This window comes from Erpetoichthys calabaricus, chromosome 1, assembly GCF_900747795.2.
Source record: "Erpetoichthys calabaricus chromosome 1, fErpCal1.3, whole genome shotgun sequence".
NCBI classification, from domain to species: Eukaryota; Metazoa; Chordata; class Cladistia; order Polypteriformes; family Polypteridae; genus Erpetoichthys; species Erpetoichthys calabaricus.
Genome location: NC_041394.2, coordinates 316491768 through 316501815, shown reverse-complemented (window position 1 = coordinate 316501815; position 10048 = coordinate 316491768). Strand labels below are relative to the sequence as shown.

General features: G+C 38.6%; 1 long non-coding RNA gene across 1 annotated transcript; it reads right to left on the bottom strand.

Annotated features, from left to right (window-relative positions):
• Positions 1-7565: 7565 nt before the first annotated feature.
• Positions 7566-8741, bottom strand: LOC127528433 (uncharacterized). Its single transcript, XR_007935330.1, has 3 exons — positions 8533-8741; positions 8258-8437; positions 7566-7716 (listed from the first exon to the last, which is right to left on the bottom strand). It is a non-coding gene; the product is annotated as an uncharacterized LOC127528433 (long non-coding RNA).
• Positions 8742-10048: the final 1307 nt, after the last annotated feature.

The window sequence follows — 10048 nt, the reverse complement described above, 5'->3', positions numbered from 1 at the left end:
CAGAGCTCAAAAGACTGAAGCCAAAAGTCCCACCTATAAGGAAGTTGCCTTCCCTAACTATAATACATTTTTGTGTAGATATGTCATTATTTTAAGTTTATCCAAAAGCTTACATGTACATCCATCTTATTTTTGTTCAATTGTCTACTACCCATTTATGGAAAAATGTTTTCTCAGTTCATAAGATATCACAACATCTTGTAGATGTATCTCAGCACTGGACACGTAGCAGGCACCAGGCCATCACAGAACCCACTTACAGGGCATCATCACCGTTTAACGTAATCTGCATGTCAATGGGGATGTGGGAAGAAACAGGAGTCCCTGGAGGAAAGTCCACACCAAAACAGTGCGAATGCACAAAGTCCACATGAACCATGACTGGGTCTGGAATTTGAACCCAGTATAATTGATCCATGATGCTGCCATTGTGCCTGATAAAATATTTGTATAAAATAATTCATGCAATTTAAGCTTTGTGTGTGTTGTTCACATGGTAAAGAAAAAATGGAAGTTCAAGGACACAGTGGATTCAGAAAGTATTCATAATTTATTGTGCAGGACATTTAATTAAAATGGATATATTTGACATTTTTGCCCATCACTCAATAACCCATAATGACAAAGTGACATCTTTTCAGATAGAATTATAAATTTATTAAAAATCAAAAACTGAAATTGCTAATTCTTATAAGTATTTAGGCCCTTTGCTATGACACTCCAATTTGTGTTCAGGTGCATCCTGTTTGCTTTAATTCTTCTTGAGATGTTTCTACAACTTGGAGTCTGAATGAATTGTTTGGACATTGTATAGTAAGACACTCGTCTGTGTATAGAAGGTCCAATAATTCACACTGTATGACAGGCCAAAAACCAAACCATGAAGTCCAATGTACTCTCTTTAGACCTCTGTGATCAAACTGTAGTGAGGCATAGATCTGGACAAGGGGTTAAAAACATTTCTAAAGCTTTGAGTGCTTCTGGGATAAAGTGGGCTCAATAATTGTGAAACAGAAGAAGTTTGGAACCAGCAGGGCTCATCCTAGAGTTAGCCATTGTCAAAGAACAAAACAACAGGCCCAATAATTTATCTCAGAAAAATAAGGATCTATTTGTATTTCTACATGCACAGCTGAGACACTTGGTATGCCTGGCATGGCGGTCTCTTTCTCCTAACATCCACAGTTTTATAGGATTTCTACAATCATGTGATGCCACAATGACATGGTTCAAATCAAAGTCCAATTACACCTAGTTGGTTTGAGGTGAATACAAGCAAATTCAGTTCTTGCCGAGTTATCCTTCCTGGTATTATTAAGCATTACTGTTTACAAGGGTTGTGCAGTTTCTTAACCTTAACTGACTGTCATCTCAAAGGTCAATGCCTTCTGCCTGATTAATCTAACAGGTAATCATTTTATACAGAAACAAAACAGAAACATTTAACAGTATTTAACATTTTTAAGATTGTACTTTTCAACACCTCCACAACTGCCTAACCAAACACTGGGCAAGAAGGGTCTCGGTCAATTTAAGTGACCAAGAACCCAATGGCCACTCTAACAGAGCTTCAGAAGTCCCCTGCTGAGATGGGAGAGCCTGTTGGAAGGATTACCATCTCAGCAGCACTCCATCAATCAGGCACATATGACAGCCCACTTGGAGTTTGTCAAATGACATTTAAAATGCTCTGAGAGCATTATGGAAAAGATTTTGTGGTCTGATGAGACAAATATTGAACTGATGAGACATATATTATACTGTTTGAGTAGAACTCCAAGTACTGTGAAGTGTGGTCTAGCCTCACATGGGGAGGCAAAATGGGGGGGCAGGGGTACTAGGGGGGGAGAGAAAGAGAGCAAGCTGTTTCTAATCTATCTTTTTAATCCTTATTATTATAAGTGCCAACATAACATTAGGCTTCATATGGGTGGAGGTTGATTTGTTTTGAACCTAGTTTTGTTAAACTTGACTTGCTTGTATGGAATAGTACTAGGGTGTTGTACCGTGTTAGACATTATGAATGTAGAGAAAAGCCAAGCAAAATGACACCTTTTATTGGCTAACTAGAAAGATTACAATATGCAAGCTTTCGAGGCAACTCAGGCCCCTTCTTCAGGCAAGATGTACATCTTGTATGGAATGTTATTTGATTTTAATAAAATTAATAAAATGAACTCCAAGTTCTGCATCTGGTGAAGATCAGGCACTGCTCATCACTTCCTTAATACCATCCCTATGGTGAAGCATGGTGCTAGCAGCATCATGTTATGGGGGTGCTCCTCAACAGCAGGGACAGGGAGACAGGATAGAATTGAGGAGAGGATAACTGCAGCCAAATACAGAGAGGACCTTGAAGAAGACCTTCTCCAGAGTGCACACAGCCTCACAATGGGGTGACAGTTTGCCTTACAGCATGATAATGAATGGAGGAAACAGCCAAGACACCACTGGAGTGGCTTTGAGGCAAGTCTCTGACTGTCCTTGAGGGGCCCAGCCAAAGCCCACACTTAAACCCCATAGAACATCTGTGGAGAGACCTGAAAATGGCAGTTTACAGACACTTCCCATTCATTTTAATGGAGTTTGAGAGGATCTCCCAGGAAGAATGGGATAAACTGCCTAAATCCAAGTGTGCAAAGCTTGTAATGATTTACCAAAAAAGACTCAAAGCTGTAATTGCTGGTAAAGGGGCTTCAACAAAGGACTGAATTCTATTTGTATGAATAAGAGATTTCAGTTTTTAATTTTAAGCGAACCTTTCTTTAAACATGTTTTCATTTTGTCATTATGGGTTATTCAGTGAAGATTGAGAGGGCAAAAATGCCAAATTTATCCTTTTAAAAATAAATCTACAACACAATAAGAGTGTGAAGAAAGTGAAGGGATCTGAAAATTTCCTGAATCTGCATGAAATGTGAGAGGAAGTACCTGCATGAGAAAGGAAAGGGGAGGAAAAAAACCAAAAAATACTCAGATACAGAATGATAGAAGGAGCAATAATTCAAACAGGGCAGACAAACTGTAAAGGAAGGAATAAGTTGAAGAATAAGACTAATAAGAGCAGGTCACGCAGAGTGCTTCACAATACAGATGATGACCACCATTCATATATTTATATAAGACACCTCTATTAATAAAGCTGTGGAGTCATTTGTAGACAGTCAGAGAGCGTGAGCCCTCCACAGAGCTGGCCACTACCCCACCATCCTGCACTTTTCATAAATATAGAAACTGCTCAAGAAGTGTCTGATCTGACCTCAGAGCTTAACTTTCAGAGTTAAAGCCAAGTGCTGAGAAATTAACTCTATAAAAAGAAAATCAGCCTTCCGTGAAAATTAAAATTCAGATTTTTGTGCGGTTTATGTTCAGTACAATGAGATTCATACTTCTGCATCTTCTGCAGACTAGCAATGTATGGTCAGACAATCAAGGCGTAAAGGCAACATCAGATCATTTAAAGTAGAGACAGCCACAACCAAGAAAACCAAATGAAATATTCAAGTCTGAAACCTCAGACACGCAAGAGCAGAGGAGGACAGCTAAATGTACTAAATAGTTTGGTAAGCTGGTTGAGTAGCTTGAGAGGACACCCTGTCCCACAATGCAGTGGTGTGATTGCTAATGGTCAAGAACTGTTTGCTAGAATTGGGGAGGAGGGGAAACTCTAACTGTGGAGCGTGACTACTGTCATTTATAAGGCAGTGTGGGTTGTTTGTATCCTGAACGGGTGGCAGCTGTGTGCCAGTAATTTTCTGGTCGAACTTCTCCATGATCGCCAGTGCTTTCTGAGCCTGAGCTGAGCAGGTGCTCCACCATACAGAACACAATGCAGCCAGTGTATAGGCTTCACTGTGCAGCTGGAGAGCTTGGGGAAAGTACACTGAAAAAAATAAAACATTGGATCAGCTTAAAAAAATTGAAGTAATCAATCACACAAAATATTTGACATTGATGCAGTGTAAATAATTTATTCAGTTTAACCTTTATTTTTCAACTCCATTCAAACTATTTTTTGAATGTTGAGCAAACCAAATATTTTAAATTGTGCTAAATAAAAAAAAAGTTTTCTTTATTGAGTTAATGACTATAATTCATTCCGTTTAACCTAAAATTTCTAAATCCATGTAAACCTTTTTGAAGATTGGAGTAAACTGATTATTTTAAATTGTGTCAAATAAAAAATAACAGTTGGCACTATCTGAAATGTACAGCAAATTTTTTTTAAATATATTTTGATCAATGACTACTGTAAACACATTCCTTTGAAAGATTCATATTTATTACACTATAAATTTAAAATTGCACATCCATTTTAAATTTACAAATATGAACAGTCTCCGAGCGAACACCAGAGAGATCCCACTATTGATGTCATCAAGAGACACATACTGGAGATGCTCCCAAGCAGGGCCGGATTTTCCTACAGGCTAACTAGGCTTCAGCTTAGGGCCTCAAGATCAAGAGGGGCCTACATTCAAATTGTTAGCAAAATTAAAATTACACTATTCTAAAAACAGTGAACACTAAAACACTGAACCGAAAATAAGGAGAAATTCTACGCATATGACTAATAAACAAACATAAAAATGTATTGGTTAAGATCAATGCGTATTACGTATTTTATTATCTCTCATGTAATTTACAAACTTAAAAATGGAAGGTGAAAGGGCCTCATAAGTGGAATAGCCTAGGGCCTCTTTTCATATAAATCTGGCCCTGCTCCCAAGGCATCATGCAGTACCCATATCAATTTAGATGGGACATGGATACATTCTGATTCAGAGGTGTGAGCCCTGTGCTTAACTAAAAACAAAGTCCATTTGCTGGCCGAGTGCTTCATATGTTCACCCTGCTGCACACAAAGCCCCACCTGAATATATGATGTCCCTTTGGAGGTACAAACAAAGTGTATGTGTGTGTGGGGGAGTACATGACATCACATATTGGGATGGGGGCACTGTGTGCAGCAGGATAAACATGTCAGTGCATTGGCCAGCAAAAGAAACCATCTGTTTATTTTAGTAGTACACTTGGGTGTAATGACTTAAATTCTTTGAGCCCACAAATTTGGTGAGTAATTCCAATCACTTGATAACTTCACACTTGTTACACTGAACTAGAAACGTATTTCTAACAGAATACATTTCCTCGTAATACCCTAACATGGAATAGCATGTGATAATGTTATTGTACATTCTTTTCAAATTTACATAGATGAACAGTCTCCTTCAGCTGAACACTAGAGACAAAACTATTGATGTCATCAACAGAAAAACCCTGAAGCTGCTCCACAGACAAACAGTGGAACAGCTCCTTAGACACTGGAACACTGTTTCTAACTCAGTAACCCCTGCAATTTAATATAAGTAATTTTGATGTAATAGTTCAAACAAAAATCCTCTGAGCCTACAAATTTATCACAATTTTGCATTTTTTTTGGCTGAAAAAAATCTCTTAATAAGATAGCATACACGTATTCTACATTCATTTTACATTTATAAAGATGAACAGTATTGAATGTTGTAGCTAAACCAAAAAATGTTTGAGCCCACAAAGTTGGTTACTTAAAGTGTCACGTGATGAAATCGCAAATTAGGATCACTAAACTTGAACATCTTTCTGACCAAAAAACATTTCCCCTTAAATCCAACAGTTAATCAAAGAAGTCATTTGAATACAATCTCCAAAAAAAAAAACCTCTTGCAAAGTGCATAGTAAAAGCGACTAACATTTAAGCACCAGTGTGAAAATAAAATTGAGGATGTCATTGCAAAATTCCACCTAGTCTGGGCTGTACAGATGGGTGATCAGTCTAGGAATTTTTGGGGTCATCTTTTTTCCATCAAGCTCCATCAAGACTTTTTGCACAAATTCAAAGGTGTACTGCAGATTTTTTGGATATTTTAGGTTGAGTGCATACAGTGGTGTGAAAAACTATTTGCCCCCTTCCTGATTTCTTATTCTTTTGCATGTTTGTCACACAAAATGTTTCTGATCATCAAACACATTTAACCATTAGTCAAATATAACACAAGTAAACACAAAATGCAGTTTTTAAATAATGTTTTTTATTATTTAGGGAGAAAAAAAATCCAAACCTACATGGCCCTGTGTGAAAAAGTAATTGCCCCCTTGTTAAAAAATAACCTAACTGTGGTGTATCACACCTGAGTTCAATTTCCGTAGCCACCCCCAGGCCTGATTACTGCCACACCTGTTTCAATCAAGAAATCACTTAAATAGGAGCTGCCTGACACAGAGAAGTAGACCAAAAGAACCTCAAAAGCTAGACATCATGCCAAGATCCAAAGAAATTCAGGAACAAATGAGAACAGAAGTAATTGAGCTCTATCAGTCTGGTAAAGGTTATAAAGCCATTTCTAAAGCTTTGGGACTCCAGTGAACCACAGTGAGAGCCATTATCCACAAATGGCAAAAACATGGAACAGTGGTGAACCTTCCCAGGAGTGGCCGGCCGACCAAAATTACCCCAAGAGCGCAGAGACGACTCATCCGAGAGGTCACAAAAGACCCCAGGACAACGTCTAAAGAACTGCAGGCCTCACTTGCCTCAATTAAGGTCAGTGTTCACGACTCCACCATAAGAAAGAGACTGGGCAAAAAACGGCCTGCATGGCAGATGTCCAAGACGCAAACCACTGTTAAGCAAAAAGAACATTAGGGCTCGTCTCAATTTGGCTAAGAAACATCTCAATGATTGCCAAGACTTTTGGGAAAATACCTTGTGGACTGATGAGACAAAAGTTGAACTTTTTGGAAGGCAAATGTCCCGTTACATCTGGCGTAAAAGGAACACAGCATTTCAGAAAAAGAACATCATACCAACAGTAAAATATGGTGGTGGTAGTGTGATGGTCTGGGGTTGTTTTGCTGCTTCAGGACCTGGAAGGCTTGCTGTGATAGATGGAACCATGAATTCTACTGTCTACCAAAAAATCCTGAAGGAGAATGTCCGGCCATCTGTTCGTCAACTCAAGCTAAAGCGATCTTGGGTGCTGCAACAGGACAATGACCCAAAACACACCAGCAAATCCACCTCTGAATGGCTGAAGAAAAACAAAATGAAGACTTTGGAGTGGCCTAGTCAAAGTCCTGACCTGAATCCAATTGAGATGCTATGGCATGACCTTAAAAAGGCGATTCATGCTAGAAAACCCTCAAATAAAGCTGAATTACAACAATTTTGCAAAGATGAGTGGGCCAAAATTCCTCCAGAGCGCTGTAATAGACTCATTGCAAGTTATCGCAAACGCTTCATTGCAGTTATTGCTGCTAAGGGTGGCCCAACCAGTTATTAGGTTCAGGGGGCAATTACTTTTCACACAGGGCCATGTAGGTTTGGATTTTTTTTTCTCCCTAAATAATAAAAACCACCATTTACAAACTGCATTTTGTGTTTACTTGTGTTATATTTGACTAATGGTTAAATGTGTTTGATGATCAGAAACATTTTGTGTGACAAACATGCAAAAGAATAAGAAATCAGGAAGGGGGCAAATAGTTTTTCACACCACTGTATATCAGACTGGAAAACATGGCAAAAGCTGTTGGAACTGAGGGCAAATCGTTCAGGACCTCTCTTCATTCAATGACTATCTTAATGTTTTTGTGTGGATGGAAAGGATCTTCCTTTCTAGTGACAAAGCTTGCCAAGATTTCCTGCTCCAGTTCTTCCTCATTTTCCTGCATATCCTACAAGAAAAAGTAATACATTTGGACAACTAGAAGAAAGCACAGTAGAGTTTTTGATTAGAGAAGCACCATGTTAACCCACACACCACACTAGGTGTGCTCCAATAAATACTGACCAGGCTGCACAGTTTCCTATAGTGGTTATTGTTTCCATATTGGTTTTGTTTTGTAGTTTTCTTTAGCATTAATTCAGTATTTTTCAGTATTCATTTTTCCCCAAAAGGCATTTAAAAGTAAGTCCAGTCCAATCAATTTTTAAGACCTGTCAAAACAGTATTTATGACATTTCAAGGCAGAAAATTCAGATTACTGGATTTTAGATTTTTTAAGGACCCACAGAAAACCTGTCCAGCAAATCAAACTTTGAACAAATTTGACTTTTGAAAATATGATTTCCAGCTAATTTGAAAAGATGATGACAACGTAGCTGTAAAACCCAAGCACCCAGTCTATTTTTTGGCTGTGGTGAAATAAATATTTTGGAGTCAGTTACTGTAACTGCTCTCATTACAGTTAGGGTATTATTTAATGATATCATTACCTAATAAGAATACAGTCTGAAACAGTACATGAGGGTGGGTCTGTAGGTGTTGTGGTCTGCCAGCGAGTGAGAAAGAGATGCTCTTACCTGGTATTCTTTGATAAGGTGCTGAACAGGTTCACCCAAGTAGATCATCAGAGATTTGAGGATGCATTCTCTTTTGACATTGATGTCCATAGTCTGTGTAAGAACTGTTGCTGTTAATTAAAATTACAAATACACACAAAAGTATTCAGCCATGATTCTCACCGATGCACAAACTCATTCATAGATACCTCATCTAAAACCTGCAAGATCCTGGTGGTCTTCTCTTTTACAGCTCCTCCATTGTGCTTAATGACTTCCAGCAATTTGGTGGAGTGCTTGTCTAACTGTGCCAAGAACTTTGTCTCCAAGGGGACAGTTGTAATTCTTGTGAACTCAGCATTGATCTAGGAAATAAAAATATAACAGCATACAGAAAAAAGGTGGAGAATATATGATTAATGACCTATCCTCCAAAAAAAATAAAAGGTTTGATCAAAATGCTCTAAGTTTAGCTTTTATAAATGGTAAATTATTTTTATGTAATATATCATGGCAGAAAATGCCATAGAAGTAAAACATTTTTCAGGACGGTAAAATAAATTTATAATTGCAAGCTGTATGTTCCATTTTTGAAAGATGTTGCAATACTTAAACCTAGAAACTCAAAACTGAATTACCAGCACAGTTTAACCAAATTATTTCCTACAAAAACATAAATTCTCCTAAATGTATCAACAGTTGGGCCCAACTTTGAGTATTTCCTGGCAATAAGCTAAGACATTTGCTCACATGGACTGAACTGGTCATACACAAAGTGCCATGCCTGTGATATTCCACTCCAGGTAAACAATTATGTGAGTGAATGAATGGAGTGATGTGTCCCATGTGTCTGAGGTAATCTGCATCTAAAAACATACCTCTTCTATCTGAACAAATGCAGGCCATCTCCCCAAAGTGCCTTCAATGCTTGGCTTCTTATGTACTATTTCTTGCCTCCGGCATCCAAATGTCTTTGCCATCTTTTCTTTTATGGTTTGGTCGGTTGTTTATTTTCTGTATTTCTACCATAAGGGAAATCCTCTTTTGTTCCTAGGCTTTTTGGAGTCTCACCACTTGGCAAGGATGGAAAATGGTTTACCTCAGCTCGTCTAGGTCTCTTCAGATTCTTTGCTGGATGGGCCTCTTCTTGAGACTTGGATTTCAAACAATTCACAGCGACCTCAGCAGATGTGCCGTGTGCTTTAAGTAGAGTCCAGTAGTTGGCCATTTTAACCTTGAGCCTTTGTTTCCATCCATAGCTTTCATTGAAAGACCCTGGTTCTCTCAGGCAGGGGTGCTTCCTTGTCAGTGCCTCAGCAACATCGCTGAAATCAGCATCTGTAGGGTATGCTTTGTATGTGTAAATGTGCTTGTCAGTCGAGATTGGCTTCTAGCATGCTCTGCATTTCCCCTCTGTAGTTGACATTCTGTGTCATAGGAGAATAAGGGGATTGGAAACACATTTGGCCACTGCTGTGCTCTTAATGTGTCTGAGGAAGAGCTGCTAGGCAGTACTGTGTCATCTGTATGTGTAGATCCAGAGAAGGAGTCCTCATTGTCCAGTCCAACTGAAGGGCTGCTACTCACTGGGGAAACAACTGGGTACAAGACAACATTTGTGGAACCAGGGTCTAACTGTACAACTTTGATAACTGTAAGATCCTTAATTACACTTGTAGAGGTCAGATTCACAAATATGTTCCCAAAATCAGTGTCCTTGTACTG